Consider the following 18,790-nt stretch of genomic DNA (forward strand, 5'->3'; position numbering starts at 1 on the left):
TAATTACTTTTTAAAAAAATGCAGCCGTACTTTATTCAAGCATATTTTATATCCAATAAAACTCTCAAATCCTAAGTGTATGGCTGGATGGATGTTGGCATATATATATTCTGGTGAATGCATTACTTGTTGGTGTTGTTCCTCTCTTCAACTTTTATTTCTAATTCTGGATGCTGCCTAAATTTTTTTATTAAGGTATAACTGGCTTATCATAAACTGTACATATTTAAAATATACAATACGGTGAACTTTAATATGGGAAGGAAAGTCAGGTATTCCTGGGTTTCAGTTCTGGATCTAGATCTTTCTTGACCTTGGGTAAATTACTTAATCTCTCTGACCCCACTTTTCTTACCTATGGCTCATATTTTCATTATTTTGTAGGATTCTTCGGAAGACTAAATAAGTCATATATGTACCCAATAAAAAAGGGCCGTTGTGGATCCTGTCTTTTTCCAAATAGGAAACCTGAAGGGGAGCCTGAGTGGCTCAGCTGGTTAAGCATCTGACTCTTGGCTTCGGCCTAGGTCATGATCTCCAGGTTTGTGAGTTCGAGTCCCACATTGGGCTCCACACTGATAGCGTGGAGCCTGCTTGGGATTCTCTCTCCCCTTCTTTCTCTGCCTCTCTTTCTCTCAAAATAAATAAATAAATTTGAGGAGGAAAAAAAATAAGGACACCTGAAACTCAGGGAGATTGAAAATGTGCTTAAGGCCATACAGCTAGGCAGAGAGTACAGTTCCCTGAATGACCTGAGTCTTCCTGTTGGAAATTTTAAAGATGCCTCCTCCTGAGGGGACCCCAAACAGTGTGAGAAGGGGCGCCCAGCGGCCACGAAGAGGGAGAACGGGGGCCTCTCCAGCCCTCTGGCTGCCTTCCTGGGAACTCTGGCTGCAGAATGAGTGATGGGAACTAGCACACCATGTTGCCTCCAGCCAAACGCTCAACTGACAAGCCTCAGTTTCCTCATCTGTTAAAGGGAGACATGAGATCGGTAATGACAATGTTTGGAGACTCCTGTGAGCCACATGAGATAACAGCTAAAACCAACTTTGAAAGCTCTGCAGAAGTGACCCACGGTTCAATGTAAACTCTCTGAGAGAAAAGAATGTCGGGAGTTTACAGCAGAAAGGACCTCAAGCATCATCTGTAGGCTTCTGATCCCTCTGGCGATGTAATAATAATCCTGCTAATTAACAAAATACCTCCCGTGTGTCAAGGGCCCACTAGGCGTGCTACGAGACAATTTTTCAGACACCATCACATCTATTTTTTGCCACAACCAGGCTAAGTAGACAGTATCATCTCCACTTTACGGGTGAGAAGATAAAATCCAAGAGAGGTTAAGTTCATCGTCCAAAGTCACACGGCTGAGAATCTTCTAGCTCCAGGCACGTGCTTCCGTAACAGTATTCCTCAGGTTCTTTCAGAAAATGAACGAAGAAGAAACACTTCCTAGCTCACTTCATGAGGCCACTCTTGATACCAAAGTCTGCTGAGAACACTATTTAAAAAGCCATGAAAATTACAGACCGATATTGTCCATGAACACAGACCCCAAAATTCTTGGAAAAGTAATATATGCAAATAATACATCACAACCAACTGCTTTATTCTAGCAGTCCAAGGAGGTTTCAATATTTAAAAAGAAATTCTCTACATTAAAAAAAAGGGAGAAAAATCATGTAATGATCACCTCAAAATATACAGAAAAATCACTTGACGAATTCAATACCAATTCATGATTTTTTTTAAAGCAGCTATAACCTCAAAATAAAGAGAACCTCCTCTAACTGATAAAGGGCTATAATAAGAAAAAAATCACAAATAACAAAATTAAATACTTACCGTTGAGGAGTATGTCCACAGCAAAGCTATCTGTTCTAACTACTTGTACTAAATACTGCATTGGCTATCCTAACCAGAATAAAAGGCAAGATAAATAAATAAAAGGCATAAGGATGGGAAAGAAAGAAATAAAACTGTCTTTATTCACAGATATTGTGACTTTTAATCCCAAGGAATCTATAAAAACAATACTAGAATTAGTAAGTGAATTTAGCAAGGATTCAGAATATGCAGTAAAATCAATATACAAAAAAATGTAATTCTGTATATTAGTGACAAGCAAATGGAAAATGTAATAAGAGGAATATCATTTATAATAGTATCTAAAAGCATGAAATACTTAGGGATAAAATTTACAGAGTATGTGCAAGACATCTACATTGAAAACTACCAGAGAATACAAAGAGAAATTAAGGAAAACGTAAGTAAATGGAGAGCTATACCATGTTTGCGGAATAGAAGCTTAAACACCAGTGAAACTCAATGAAATACAGCCAGAATTATAGTGGCCTTATTATAGAAATTGACAAGCTAGTTGTGATTGATTTGAAAATGCAAAAGACCTATAATAATGAAAACAATGATGATAAAAGATCAAAGTTAAATACTTTCAGTACCCGACTTCAGAATTTACTATATAACTACAGAAATCGAGACAATATGCCATTGGCATAGTCGGATATGTTAATGAAATAGAACAGAGAGTCAGAAATGGACCCATCCATGTATGGTCATGTAAGATAATTCAGTGGAGAAAGGCAATCTTTTCAACAAATGGTACTGGCTTGATGGGTATCCATAAGCCATAATTCCTACCTTCCATCACACACAAAGATTAATTCAAAATGGAATCACTCCTTCCAGGCCACATCACTAATCTGAGGCTTAATATCTAATCTAATTACAGTTTCAACCTCCCCCAGAAATGTAGTCTTAAATGTAATTTTCTAGTCAGTACCAATAAGGCAGTCTGTCACCTGGCACTCTTCATGCCCACCAAAAAGGTGAGGTAATCCATCCAATAAAGCCCTTTGGCCCTTCAAAAGACAGTGACCTCACCTAAAATAACCTTTTTTCTGTTTATAACTTCCTTTCCCTTTCTGTAACTGTTTGGAGTTCACCTCTGCATGCTACTTGTTAGATGCTGCCCAATTCACAAATTGTTTACTAAAGCCAATTAGATCTTCAATTGAATTGTGTTTTTTAACGGTGCAGACAAAGATTTCCCTAGGACGACACAAAAATCACTAACCTCTTCCCCAAGAAAGAAAAGAAAAGAAGACAGAGAAGAATGAAGAAAGGAAAGAAGAGAGAGAGAGAGAGAGAGAGAGAGAGAGAGAGAGGCAGACAGAGAGAGAGGGAGGAAGGGAGAAAGAAAGAAAGAAAGAAAGAAAGAAAGAAAGAAAGAAAGAAAGAAAAGAAAGAAGGAAGGAAGGAAGGAAGGAAGGAAGGAAGGAAAAACTGCTAAATTGAACTTCAACAGAACTGAAAACTTCTGCTCGTTAGAAGACACCATTAAGAAACTGAAAAACAATGCCACATAATGGACAAAATACATACATCTGACAAAGGACTTGTATCCAAAATATAAAAGGAACTGTTTCAAGCCAATAATAAAAATGGACTCAACTCGAAGTTGGGTCACTCCTTAAAAACATAAACAAATGGACAATAAGCACCTGAAAAGACTCTCAACATCATTAAACATTAAAGAATTGCATATTCAGGGGCGCCTGGGTGGCTCAGTCGTTAAGCATCGGACTTCAGCTCAGGTCACGATCTCATGGTTTGTCTGTTTGAACCCCCATCAGGCTCTCTGCTGTTAGCCCGGAGGTGCTTTGAATCCTGTCTCCCTCTCTCTCTGCCCCTCCCCACCTCTCAAAAATAAATAAACATTAAAAATATCTTTAAAAGGAATTGCATATTCAAACCAAAATGTGGTATGTCACACATTAAAATGCCTGAAAGTAAAAAAAAAAAAAAAAAAAGGAAGAAAGAAATTTAAAAAACCATCAAAATCACTGATGAATATGCGGGAAACTGGAAATCTCATTATGGGGGGTGCAAAATTGAATAACTGCTTTGGAGAATAGCTTGTCAGTTACTTATAAAGTGAACCTTGCATCTACCCAATGACCCAGCAATTTCACTTCTAGAAATTTACCCAAGATAAATAAAAACATTCATCTGCACAAAGACTTGTACACAAATGTTCCTGCAATCTTATGCACCAGAGCATGTATGAAATTGGAAACAGCCCACATGTCTATCAACAAGAGAGTGGATAAGCTGTGGTATATTTCTATACTTGCATACCATGCAGCAATAAAAAGAAACAAACTACTGATACATACAAAAGCATGGATGAATCTCAAAACACTTTGTTGTGCCAGAGAAGGCAGACACAAAAGAATACATGATGCTCAACTCCACTTACACAAAATTCTAGAAGAGACAAAAATGAACTCTGGCAAGAGAAATCAGATCAGAGATTGCCTGGGGTAGAAGGAACAGGTCCAAAATTGAGTCATTTGCCCCCCTACAGAGCAGACCAAGACTTAATTACAATTTCAACCCACTCCAGGAATGTGACCAATTAACAATCAATCTGAAAATTTCCTTGTCTGCACTGGTGAAGTAATCTACATAAAAATCTACATTAAAAATCTACATTTAAAATCTACGTAGGGGCGCCTGGGTGGCTCCGTGGGTTAAATGGTTAAGCGTCCCACTATTGATCTCAGCTCAGGTCGTGACCTCACAGTTTGTGAGATTGAACCCTGCATTGGGCTGTCCCTCTCTCTCTCTACCCAGTCCTTGTTCTTTCTCTCTTTCTTTCTTTCTTTCTTCTTTCTTTCTTTCTTTCTTTCTTTCTTTCTGTCTTTCTCTCTCAAAATAAATAAACTCTAAAAAAACTCTACACATCTATTTTATTTACATAACATCTACATAATCTACATTAATGATCTAATAATCCACATTAAACAAAAACCCTGCCTTTCCCTTCTCCCCAAGACAACGTAACAATCTTTTCTTCATTCTTGCTAATAAATTCTTGCCCCGTCTCTCCTCCCTACAAACACCTTCCGTTTTGTACAACTCCTGGGAGCATCTCTCTACTTGCTAGGTGGGATGCTGCTTAAGAAAGCCAATTAGATTTTCAAACTTACCCACACTACAAAGGGACACGAGGAAACTTTCTGTTGTAATGCTACTGTTCTGTATTTTGATTGGGGCAGCGGTTCGTTCCATGGGTATATACATTTGTCAGAATCAAGATATACCTCTAAAATGCATCCATTTTACGGTTTGCGAATAGATTGCACACCAACAAATTTGACTTAAGAAATAATGTTTCCCAGGTATTTCTTAGAGCCATTAAAGGTTGAACATTTATCTCTGCCAGATTGCTTTTGTCACCTTTATCGTTTCATGGCAATTCCTACAACACCTGGCACGCGGTAAGTACTCCATACAGAAAGAGACTGAAAGAAGGTGGGGTGGCGGAGGCTATGGCTTGCAGGGGTGAGGGGAGGAGCAGGGTCCCAAGTCTGAAGCAAGCAGACAAGGTCTGCTCTCTGTTACAAACCTCTTCCAACCACAAGGTAGCATCAGAGAGCACAAGAGAGGCCATTCCTAATCAATCCAGCAGATGGCAGCAGGCCCACATCAACCTCTAAAGACACCGAGTGGAATTTTCAGGATCTTTTGTGTCGTGGGCATCTCAGTATTTGCTTCCTCCAGTTGTACTGTCTCTGCCCAGATCCTCTGACAGGCAGAGAAGGGAGACTTAAGTGGGAGAGGATGGGAAGACATGCACGAGCCCCACGTATGCCAGACTCTGTTCTCCACCCTTAATAGATAGTAAGTACCTCCTATCCACCTCAACCCTGCATCGTGGGCATGAGTTTCTTTATTCTAAAGACAAGCAAACAGATGCCCAGTAATGGAGACTAAATTCCTTAGCACCGAGCTAGAAGTGGTAGAGACAGGGTTTGAGCCTAACTTTTCCATCCAGCCAACACTCCAAACCTGGAGGCCACAATCATCAATGTAACAGCATCCCAACCCCTCTGGAAGCAGTGATTCATTTAATCTGCACAACCAGGTGACGCAGGGACTGGCTCTATACCCATTTTAAAGCTAAGTGTGAAACTGGCGCCCTGAGAGAGACGAACTTGAACAGGCTACACCATTAGTAAAAATGGGGGCCAGCAATGGAAACTCGGACCCTTAACTACAGGACTGCTCACCACATGGCCATTTTATCAGACCTTGTAGGGACATGGAAGAGGCTACTGGCTGTAGAGGGAGTATCAGTCCTGCTCCTTCCAAATGCCCAGGGGCGGCTAAGAATGGCTTCTGCCTCCGCCGTGTTCCCTAGAGCTCAGGGGCATTCAGGGGCTCACTGTTAGATCTGACCATGTCCCCAGCCCTTAGGAGTCTTCTAAGACCCATGACTGTCCATCTGTCTAGCCAGCCAGCCTTTGCTGAGTACCTGCTGAGTGCCAAACATAGGCTATGGAGACAATGTCCACCCGCCAGGAGCTGTTGTGTTGGGAGTAAGATCATTTGCAAGTATAGGAACAAAACAAAACCACAAGGACAGAATTCTGCGGGTGACTGGTCAACACGTGAGTTGCAGAGAATTTCTGCTTCGTCAGGGAGGACTTCAAAGGAAAATGGGGGTGGGTTCTTCCACTTAAGCCTCGGGGCTGTGTAAGGCTTACAGAGATGAAGGGCAGCATACAGTGAAGAGCTTTGAAGAGAATAGAGAGGCTGGCTGGACTGGATGGAGGGTCCTGTAGGGAATGGGTGGAAATGAGGCTGCATGGGCGGGTCAGGGACAGATCCTGGAGGATCCTGAGGGCCCAGAAGGGGGCCTTTCACCGCCTTTTATAAAAAGGATGATGATGATGGCTCACAGCTACTCTTGGTGTGTAGGAGGGCATGGGGAGATAAAGTCAGTTCCCAGGAAGAATCACATGGGCCAGCTGAGCGGAACAGAATGGGGTTGGAGAACTTGCAGGGGAGGGAAAGGGGGAGCCTGGTCACATCACATATGGGGCGCGCGTATCTAAGACATATATTAAAGCATCTCACCCCCACAAGAGCCATGGAAGGTCTGTGCCACCATCTCTGTTTTATAGGTGACTGAAACAAGACACAAGTGGTTAAGGAAGCTTCCCAAGGTTACCCTGTCTAAACCCAACAGGTCTGGCGTTTCAACTCACGGACTAACACCAAAGTGCACTTTCCTAGCCGCTGTGTGATAACTGCCTTTGTGTCACGGATACAGCACAATCCAGGCTGGCTAGGTCGGAGAGATCGCTCACCTCGTCTGGGATATCTAGCAAGGCTGGGGGGATAGGGCTGATGAAAGGATTAACACTTTTCCCACACGGATGCCCCAGTGCTCCAGATAGTCAAGTCTCCAGTTGGAGACAATAGTTGAAGATACATAGCTAGAATTTTAGAAGCACACAGAGCTGAGAGGAGCATACCCGTCTTAGGAAGGCAGAGGCTGTATGAGTGACAGGTACTTGCTGGCGTCTAGTCTTCTTTGAGGCTGTTGGAAGTCAGTGTGGCCCCCAGGAGACAGAAGCTTTCAGAGAAGGGCACCGGTGCTGTGAATGCTAAGCACCTTTATCACCCGTTCCCGGAAAGGGAGGAGATGAACCCCCTTCCTGCCACACCTGAGGTTCATGTACACCTGAAGGCCAAGGGGTGGGGTGGGGAGGAAGTGCTCCTAAAACCGCATGGGAACTTCTCCCTCTACCTCTTTGGACGCAATTGGAGACAGGGACAGATTGAGTTTGTTCATCTGATCAGGCCAAGCCCCAAAGGGATTCCAGCAGAAGCAAGCAGAGTCCTGTCTGAAGCCGCACGGCCATGGCATACAGCTGGCACGCACCAAGCACCCCATGTGATTTGTCAATGGTGTTACGCATGCTGGAACCCCTGAGGAATGGGTGTGTACATGGGAGAGAGGAATGGCGGCATTGGGTCCCCACAGGAGGAGATGAGACCAGTGGCAAAGCAGCGTTTGTAGCTCGTGGGAATTTGGGGGAAATGGCCAACACGCCATTCTGTACTCTAGCTTTCAGAGTTCCAGAAGGCCTCCGGAGTGTCCCCCCCAATCAAAGGCTTCATCCTCTGAACTGAGCCCCTTCCTCCACTTCTGCTTTTTTCCTTTCATTGGGTCCCTCCCCCGTCCTTACACCCACCAAGAGAAACTGAAAATGCCTCCCTAGTAAAAGGAGGGAAATCATCTCTGGGCTAACAAGTTCCCTTTCCACTTTCTTACATCAAGAAATGAGGTCTTTGTTTCCAACCCTTCCCTTCCGGATGAGACCTGGCGAACTGGGGCGCTCAGCAGGGGTCCAGAGAGTGTTTTCCCAAAAGAGAAGCCGGCTGACTTCCTCACCCCTCAGCTGGGAGATGGGGGCAGTTTATTTTCAGTACCACTTTTTTTTTTCTTTTGGGTCACTACACCCACATTTTCAAAGACACAGACCCCATTGACCCTTCCAGTTTTGCTTGGCCCCTGGTCACACCGCTTGCACCACCTCTGGACAGGCCGAGAGGGATCCTGGCAGAGGAGGCAGGAAGGCAGGAGAGGAAATGGAGGTTGAATGAAGAAGCTCAGGGGCCAGGTGGGAGCTCGGTTCTGGGTCTGGCCCGGGCACTTCATACCTCTGGGTGCAGTACCTTCAGGCATGCTTGCTGAGGGTTGGAAAATATCCACAGGATCTCTGAGTGATTTCCAGCTCTGATGATCCGAGATTTGCCTATAAATCATGAACGTGAGTCTGAGGCCAAAGAGATACCAGGCTTTCAGGAAATTGAAATTACGAATTTGACTTCTCAGTCCAATAAGCTGATGTCACCTGGCAGACTCTCAGAGGTGAGCAGTCCAGACTGATTTCTTACAAAACACAGTAGGAGAATAAAAGAAAGAGAGAAAGAAAGAAAAAAAGAAAGAGAGGGAGAGAGAAAGGGGGAAAGGGAGAAAGAGAGAAGGAAAGGAGAAAAAGAGAAGGAAAGAAAGAAAAGGGAAAGAAAGAAAGAATGGAAGAAAGGAAAGGAAAGGAAAGGAAAGGAAAGGAAAGGAAAGGAAAGGAAAGGAGAGGAAAGAAGGAAAGAAAGAGGGAAGGAAGGAAGGAAGGAAGGAGGGAAGGAAGGAAGGAGGGAGGGAGGGAGGGAGGGAGAGAGGAAGGAAGGTCTCATTGAGAAGCACTTATGTGCCAAGTAGTATTCAGGGATCTACATACATTATCTCATGGCTTTTTTTTTTTTTTAATTGAGAAGTAATTCATACCATAATATTCACCTTTTTATTAAAAAAAATTTTTTTTAACGTTTATTTATTTTTGAGACAGAGAGAGACAGAGCATGAATGGGGGAGGGGCAGAGAGAGAGGGAGACACAGAATCGGAAGCAGGCTCCAGGCTCTGAGCTGTCAGCACAGAGCCCGACGCGGGGCTCGAACTCACGGACCGCGAGATCGTGACTTGAGCGGAAGTCGGCCGCTTAACCGACTGAGCCACCCAGGTGCCCCAATATTCACCTTTTTAAACTGTTTCGTGGTTTTAGTGTGTTTACAAAGTTGTGCAATCATCACCACTATTTAATTACAGAATATTTTCATCACTCCAAAAAATAACCCCATATCCATTAGCAGTCGCTGTCCCTGTCCCCAGCCCGTAGAAGCCACCCATGTACTTTCCGTCTGTACTGATTTACCTCTTCTGGACATTTCACATGGAATATATGTGGCATTTTGTAATAGGTGTCTTTCACTTGGTGTAATGTTTTTCAAGATTCACCCACGCTGTAGCATGTGTTGCTACTTTATTCATTTTTATGGGTGAATAATATCCCAGTGTATGGATATACCACATTTTGTTCATCCCTCCAGCAGTTGATGAACATGTGGGTGGTCTCTACTTTTTGACTCTTGTGAACTATGCAGTGAGGGACATTAATGGACACGTTTTTGGACGGACAGGTGTTTTCAATTTTCTTAGTAGGTACCGAGAGTAGAATTGCAGGCTAATATAGCAACTCTCCCTGACTTTTGGAGAAACTGCCAGCCTGTTTTCCATAGTGGTTGCACCATTTTACATTCTCACCAGCGTGTTGGAGGGTTCCAATTTTTCCATACTCTAACCAACACTTGTAATTTCCCAACTTTTTTTTTTATTATTGTCATCCTGTGTCTACGAAGTGATCTATCATTGTGGTTTTGATATGCATTTCCCTAATGACTAATGATGTTGATCTTCTGTTTATGTGCTTATTGGACATTTGTGTATGTTCTTTTCATATCTTCTTTGAAGATCATGTTTTTCTAGGCAGTCCTGCCAAACTCAGGCTTTAGAGAGTTTAATCCCTTTACACTTAATGTAATTACTAGTGAAATAAAAAATTTTTATTTTATAAATAATCTGTCATTTTGTCATTTTTTTCTGCTAGTCTATATTTTTCTTGTTTCTCTATTCATCTATAGCTTCTTTTGTGTTAAATAGATATTTTCTAATACAGTATTCAAATTCTCCTCTTTTCTTTTACTATTCTTTTTAAAATTTATTATCTTACTGCATGTTTTGGGAATTACAACTAACATCTTAATTTATAACAATCTAGTTTGTATTAATATCAACTTAATTTCAGTAGCATACAAAAAGATGTTTCCATAGAACTTTATTCCCTAACCCCCATGTGATTTTTTTGGCTATTTATTGTCATACAAATCACATCTTTATACATTGTGTGTCTATAAACATATATTTAGTGTTATTGCTTTATACAACTGTCTCTTAAATCAGGAGAAAAATATAAATAAAAATACAAAGAAATACAAACAAAAATATGAAAAAGAAAAATATAATAAAAATACATTCTATTGTCTTTAAATCAACCTATATATTGCTTTTACTGGTATTATTTCTCTATGTGAATTCTAGTTTTTGCCCAGTGTATTTTATTTCAGCCTGAAGGACTCACTTTAGCACTTCTTGTAGAACAGATTTGCTAAGTAGGAAAATCTCTCTGTTCTTATTTGAGAATGACTCAATTTTTTTCTTCACTTTTAAAGGATTGTTTGTCCTGGGGTGCCTGGGTGGCTCAGTTGGTTAAGTGTCTGACTTTGGCTCAGGTCATGATCTCACGGTTCATGGGTTCGAGCCCTGCATCAGGCTCTGTGCTGACAGCTCAGAGCTTGGAGCCTGCTTCGGACTCTGTGTCTCCCTCTCTCTCTGATCCTCCCCCACTTACACCCTGTCTCTCTCTCAAAAATAAATAAACATTAAAAAAAATTTTTAAGGATTGTTTGTCCAATATAGATTTCTTAGTTGATAGTTTTCGCTTTCAGCTCTTTGAATAAATTATGCCTTTGCCTACTGACCTATGTACTTTTTGATGATGAGTCAGCTGTTAATCTTATTGAGTACCTTTTATGTGATGAGTTATTTCTATTTTCAAAGTATCTCATTGTCTGGCTTTTGATGGTTTGACTATGTGTGTGTTGGTATAGATTTATTTACATTTATCCTACTTGCTGCTTTTCAGATGTGTAGATTAATGCTTTTCATCAAGTTTGGGGATTTTTAGGCCATTATTTATGCAAATATTCCTTCTTCCTCTTTATCTCTCTTTGAGCTTTCTGGGACTCCCATTATGCATATATTGGTTCCTGTAAGTCTCAAATTTCTGTTCTCCCCCCCCCCCCGCCTTTTTTTTCCTTCTGTGCCTCAGACTGGATAATTTCAATAGACATAGCTTCATGTTTCCTGATTCTTTACCCTGCTTACTCAAGTCTGATGCTGAACTCCTCTAATAAATTTTTCATTTCTGTTGTACTTTTCAACTTCAGGATTTCTATTCGGTTGTTTTTAATTATTCCTATATGCTTTATTTAGTGACACACTCTCATACTTCCCTTTAGTTCTTTAGATATGATTTCATTTGATTTTTAAGCATATTTAAAATATGTAAGTTAAGGTTTTTATTTGTCTAGAAAGTCCAACATCTGGGCTTCCTCAAGGATAAATTTATACTGACTTCTTTTCCCCCTATGTATGAGCCTTACATTCTTGTTCCTTTTCATGTCTCACAATCTTTTGTTGTAACCTAGACATTTTAAATAATATAATGTGGCAACTCTAAAAATCAGATTCTCTCCTCTCCTCGGGGTTTGTTGTTGTTTCTTGTTTGTTTGTTTACTTAATTCTCTTTCTGAACTAATTCTACAAAGTCTGTATTTTTTGTTGGGTGTGACCAATGAAATCTCTTCTCAGTTAGCATAGTTGTTAAATAGTGATTGGACAAAGATTTCCTTAGATGCCTGAAATCAATAAGTCTCCCAGTCTTTACCAAAGGGCAAAGGACAAATGTGTGTTGGACCCTACCTTCAGCATGGGCTGGCGTTTATAATTTTCTTAGCCTTCACCTCCTGCTTGCTTAGTGTCTCAAGGTTAGTCAGAGGTGAGAACTTAGGGTCTTTTAAGACTTTCCTGAACCTGTGCACAGTGTTATGTATATACACGGCCTTCCAGATTCTGCATAGCTTTGTTAGGTGTTGATAATCCCATTCAATGATCTGCAAACTGAGGCCCAGAGATGTTAATTGACTTACATAAGCTCTCCCTCAAGCAGTGAAAGACACTAGATTCAAACCCAAAGTCATGCTCTCTCTGCTCCAAACAGTAAGACACCTTCAATTTCCACAGGTATGCCTCTTCCTTGCTAATTGTAATTCTGGCTTTAACCCAGCATAGAAGCCTTCTACACCAAGTTTGAGATTGAAGGGTCAGCTCTTGGGAGTTTACAAGCACCTGGTCATAGAGACTTAGAGTCAAAGCTAATTCCAGGGAATCTCAAGAATGGAGGAAGAAAAGCTCACCCTATGTATGATAAGCCAAAACTACCTGTGCATTTTAAGGACTTAAGGGAGGGGATACTTCAAGGCCATCACAACTAATACCAGCCCATTTTAAAAGCTGTCTTTTATTGGGCCCTCACTGCAGATACCTGGCCCCATGACAAGCATTTAGACTGTAGTAGGTCTATGAAACAGCAAAAGAAAACTTCAGCAAGTGACTTAAAAGGAGGGGCATATGATTCCAGGGTCTAAGATCTTAACTCCTAGGGTCAGCTTTTATTGAATCCCTTCAATGGAATGCTTGATGTACAGTCAACTTCAAGGACAGAGAACTCACTACCTTCCAAGGCAACTCAAGCCCCCTTCAGGCTTCTCTGCTTATCAGATGGACATCCCAGCACAGTGGAGCAAGCAGAGTCTTTAGCTCTTTGATTCCACCCCTTCTGATCTGTGTGATTTCACCAAGTCACTTCCTCTCTCTGAACCCATTTCCTCATATGAGAAGTGGAGAAAAGCATGCCTGGTTGGCAAGGTTGTGGGAGGGCTGATGACATGAGGCCATTGAGCGCACTTGGCCAAGCAGTTTGACAATAGCAGCTGTCTGGGGGTTCTTCCGTTAAGGAGCTGAAATCCGTGTCTGGGCAGTTTCCATCCATTGTTCCTAATTCTATTCTTTCAGCCCAACTTCCTCAGCCGGTACTTTCAGGTCTTGCGCACAGCAATTGCATTGCCTCTTTTTATTTATGTAAAAAAATAATTACTCCCTGAACAACTGCCCAAACATATGACTTCCTTCACCACCATATTTCCTGTCCTCTAGAGATAAGATCCGCTCCCCTCGCCACCCACGATGTGGGAAGGTCTCCAGCTTGCTCTGACCAGCAGAGAAAGGGCATCTCTCACTGCCCCATTGCAAAGTTTGTACCTCTCATAAGGCAGCCCAAGAGCACCTTTTCTTTTAGTTATGCCACACGGTGGGACTGTCCAGGGCCTCATGTTTGCATCTAAATTTGCCTATATCTTCCCCAATCCTTTTAAAATGCATCTTGTTAGAGTCAGCACGTGTCCCGGGCATCTGAGGCCCTGATTGTCACACCCATCTTAAAGCAAAGTATTGCATATAATGAAAATAAATCCTACTACATCATCTGATTTCCTCCCATCTCCCCGTGCACTTCCACCTGCCAGTGGCAAATGTCCGAGGTAGATGAGCACCCCAGGTTATGCCAACCAGAAACAAGACTGGGGCCTGGGGGATGCTGAAGTGAAATCCACAAGTATTTACTCGGCACCTGACACACAGCAGGCATTTGCAGACCCAATACCTTAACAATCTTCTACAGGGAGGATCCTCTACACTCTGCTAATAGCTCAGAGAGGGGACACAAATCGGGGTTTCTCTATCCTCACCCCCTAAATTGTAATTCACTAGGTCCAGAGTGGGATTTGGAGACCCTGACGAACCACTAGGTGATTCTGAAGCTAGCGGTTCACCTACAACAGCCTTTCCTGCCACCGCAGGTACTGGGCTCTGAAAGTCAATTCTTAAGAATTTCCCTGTGAGTCAAACCTCCTTTGGCTTGCTTCTTGGCCAAGTCTGCACAAATCATGGTAGTGAGCCTCTTCTGCAGGTGAGAGGGAGACGGTTGGACCCTTCTTCCACCTCTGCCTCTTGCTGTTCCCACGGGATTTTTTTCAGAACGGACCCTCAATATCACCTCCTTCTGTAAACTTTGATTAGCTTTCCAGATCTGGCCAGAGGAAGCGGGAAACCCCAGGTGTGATGTTGCAATGGCAGACTTTTTTGGTACAACTGGAGTGCTCTCTGCATCATGAAATTCCCCCACAGTAGAAAAGAGACATTCCTGGGCTGCCGGCCAGGTCTTGTCCCCAACCAGGTGCGCGTACGCAGAGAAACAAATGGCTCTTTGCCCACCGTGGCACATCATGACTGCTTCCTCCTCATTTCCCACCGCAAGTACGGCAAGACACTGCATCAAATGGTAGCCTTGAAAGACGCTTACTGGGGCGCCTGGGTGGCTCAGTCGGTTAAATGGCCGACTTCGGCTCAGGTCACGATCTCGCAGTCCGTGAGTTCGAGCCCCGCGTCGGGCTCCGTGCTGACAGCTCGGAGCCTGGAGCCTGCTTCTGTTTCTGTGTCTCCCTCTCTCTCTGCCCCTCCCCCGTTCGCGCTCTGTCTCTCTCTGCCTTTCAAAAATGAATAAATGTTAAAAAAAAATTAAAAAATAAAATAAAGACGCTTACTGCACAGATCTTGTAGACTTCCTTATCTTCACCTGCCATCGCGCAAGCCTGTTCCTTAAAGGCACCCCTCTGGGTCACAAGAGAAAAAGAGAAAACTGCTTCTTCCTTCCTTTTCTGCATGTGAGTTACGGTGGAATCTTTTTCATGGTTAACAAGTGGTGACAGGGTTTGTGCAGAAAGACTCCAAATTCAGTAAGAGGTTCATGGGCTCTCTGTCTGCATTTGGTTTGTTCTGTTATGGAGAGACAGTGCTGAAGTGTCTATGTGACTCTGTGACTTTAAGCCAGTGACCTAATCGCTCTGAGATCCAGTCCCTTAATAGTAAAATAGGGATAAGGATTCTAACTTCCTCCGGTTATTAAGCAACTGAATGAACGTGTAGTGCAAAGGGCTCTGCCAAGCCGCTGACGTGTCGTAGGGGCTCTGTGTCTCTATATCTGCTGTCATCCTTTTCTGCATCTAGCTACACACAGGGTGGTCCCCAAAGAAGCGGCCTCTGGGTCACCTGAGACCTTGTTGGAAATGTAGGATTTCATGCCCCATCCCAGACCTGTTCAGTCCGAATCTGCATTCTGGCAAGTTTCCTGGGTATGCACATAAGCATTATAGTTTGGAAGAAGGGGTTAGGTCACTAACTGGGGGGTGGGGGTGGGGAGGATGGGAATGGGTATTACAACAGCTTTCTAACCAGTTTTCCATCTTTTTGCACTACTCACCATCTCTGCCAACCTGTGCCTGATTTATATTCCATCTCGCTGGGAGAATGATCTTCCTTAAGTAGGACTCTGGCCTCCTCACCTTCCCATGTGTTCATGGTTCCCTGATGCCTAAAGGATAAACTTTTTGTGGTGGCATTCACGTCCCTCCTCAATCTGGACCAACCCCACCTTTCTGGCCCTGGTGCCTTGCAGATGCTGTGCTCTAGCCATCCTGGACAATGTCACTTAGAGGCCTCAGCTCCTAATTCCAGAAATGAGTCCCCATCCCCATGGGGTACTGTCATTTCATGATCTTCCCCAACTGACTCAAGCTCTGCTTCCTGGAACACTCTTCTCTCTCTCCAAAACCTTCCTCAGTCATTGAGGCTCAACTCCAGTGTCATTGTCAGAATAGGTGCAGATCTAGCCCATAATGGATGAGTATCTCGCAGTCAAGAGCTTGGGTTCCTCCTTGGCCCAGCAACAACTATCTAAATCCCATTGGGAAAATCACCTGAACTTTTGAGCCATGGGTACTCCTATCAACCCTATTTGGGTAAAGGAGATAATGAGGGTGCCAGCCACAGAGAATTTGTTCTGAGGATTCCTTGGGGGCTACTGTGCCTAGCCCAGTGACTAGCACATAGTAAATGTCCAGTAAAACTCAGGCAAAGCAATTACCTTGTAAACCCACCTCAGTGTAAATTCCATAGATAGGTGCCTATGTGTGGTGTATTCACCATTATAATCCTGCTGCTTGGCTCAGCTTCTCATACATGATGGGTGTGCAATAAATATTTGCAATAAAAAATAAATAAATTAAACAAACCAACAAATGCATAAATATAAACAAATGCCTAGAAAGTGTTGTGTAATTTGTAAAGCTCTGTACAAATAAAAGGTTGTTATTTTGTTTGTTTGTTTGTTTGTTTTTATTTTAGTTACCAGAATTTAGATAACCTGAGAGAGCCAGAGATCCTAAATTTATTCTTATTGTGGTTGCTGACTTATGCTGTCTTCCAGCTCCATGTGAGTGGGCTGACTTCTCCATACACAATTCAAAGAATGTATGCTGTGGGGTTTCCCCTCCATTATTTCAACATCTTGTCCAATCTGTTTTCAATCTTTTATCACCTTAACATATCTTCAGCTCTCTCCCATAATAACTATTTGAGCCGCAGTCTTCTCTAGAGTCCTGACATCACCAGTCAGGCTGCAAGAGCTCCAACACTCAGTCCATGTCCAAGTTTTCTAGGGACCCATGTCTGTCCTTGATCATCCCTCAACCTCAAACACAGAAGAGATATCTTTTCTAAGAAACTGTAAAAGAGGGGTCTCAGCAAGATGTGGACCGAACATCTGGGTGAGGGATATGGAAAAGATGGCTCCAAAATGGTGCTGTTAATTGGAAGGTCAAGAACAGCCCAATAGGCCTGTTAGTTCATGCAAACCGCAACTTCCCAGCATGATTGTCACCATCTGCTCTCTTCCAGGCCATCTGTGCCACCCTGCCCCCACCACCCCTCACACTCCATTCTTACTGTATCTGTCTCAAATGCAGGGACTCAGGCTAAAGAAGTCAGAGATTATCTCTCTTTATATTCCTATCTTGTCAAATGGTGGAATCACCTGCAGGCCTTATGAAACTGTAGGTTCTGAGTCAGTAGATCAGTGGTGGGGCCGGAGATTCTCCATTTCTAGTAAACTCCAGGCAATGAAAAGGTTGCTGGTCTGTGAACCACACTTTGAATAGGAAGGGTCTACTCTATTCCTGGACTATGGATCTCATCATTCTCCTGGAATCTTAGAAGCCCATCCTTCTGCTAAATCCTTTGGTTTTAAATTTTTTTTTAATGTTTATCTACTTTTGAGAGGACAGAATGGGAGTGGGGGAGGGGCAGAGAGAGAGGGAGACACAGAATCTGAAACAGGCAGCATGGAGCCTGACTTGGGACTCGAACTCATGAACTGAGAGACCATGACCTGAGCCGAAGTCGAACGCTTAACCGACTGACCCACCCAGGCACCCCTGCTAAATACTTTTTTTGAAAATTTCTTATAATTTTATTTGCCAATTATATTTAAATAGAATGGGGGGGGAATGATATATATATATATCGAAAAATACATTTGAAACATGGAAATTTTCTTCTGTAGATTACATAATGCAAATTAATCATTGAATTAATAGTTATTAAGTATTAATAAAAGATGAGTTCTAATTATAGTGTACTCTGAACATTTACTGTCTTGTTTTTGGAGACTATTTAGTCCCTTTTATAGATATATAAACTTTCCTACACCAAACAGAGCTTATGCAGTATTTTGTTTGTAGAAGGCAGCGTGTCAATCTCATAAAGTAGACTAAACCTTCTTTCATAGATATGTTGACTCGTGATCAAAGTATCTACCAAACTAAAAAAAAAAAAAAAACATGGTTTAAGCATCAGTCACTTGGAAAGTATTGCTTCATGGAGCTGTGCAGACCCTCCAAATGTTGACATATTTTATTAACATAATGTCAAAAATTACCTTCCTAATCTCACCACTGATGTCATCAGCAAGGTCTTGAAGTATTGGGAAACTACCAAGCCCCCAGTGGTAAATACAAGTTTTTAAAAATTCCAATTTTCACCATAATTTTTCCCCAGTTTTACTGAGATACAGGTGACGTTTGATCATGTATTAGTTTAAGGTATATAGCACAATGATTTGGTATGTGTATATATTGCCAAATGATTGCCACAAAAAGTCTACTCAACATGAATCACCTCACATAGTTACACTTTCTTTTTCTTGTGATGAGAACTCGTAACATTTACTCTCAGCAACTTTCAAAATATGCAATATAGTATTGTTAACAACAGTGTCCGTGTGGTACATTACATCCCCATAACATGTTAATGTTATAACTGGAAGTTTGTACCTCTTGACCACCCTTTGTTAACTACTTGTAACATTTATTGTATATCTACTGCATGGCAGGCCATTGATAAGCACTTCAACTGACTTATTTGATGTAATGTGTGCACATCCCCACTTTATGGATGAAGAACCCAAGTCTCAGAGAGATATATGGAGTCTTTCAGCTCCT

Source organism: Leopardus geoffroyi, chromosome E1 (genome assembly GCF_018350155.1).
Source record: "Leopardus geoffroyi isolate Oge1 chromosome E1, O.geoffroyi_Oge1_pat1.0, whole genome shotgun sequence".
Classification (NCBI taxonomy): Eukaryota; Metazoa; Chordata; class Mammalia; order Carnivora; family Felidae; genus Leopardus; species Leopardus geoffroyi.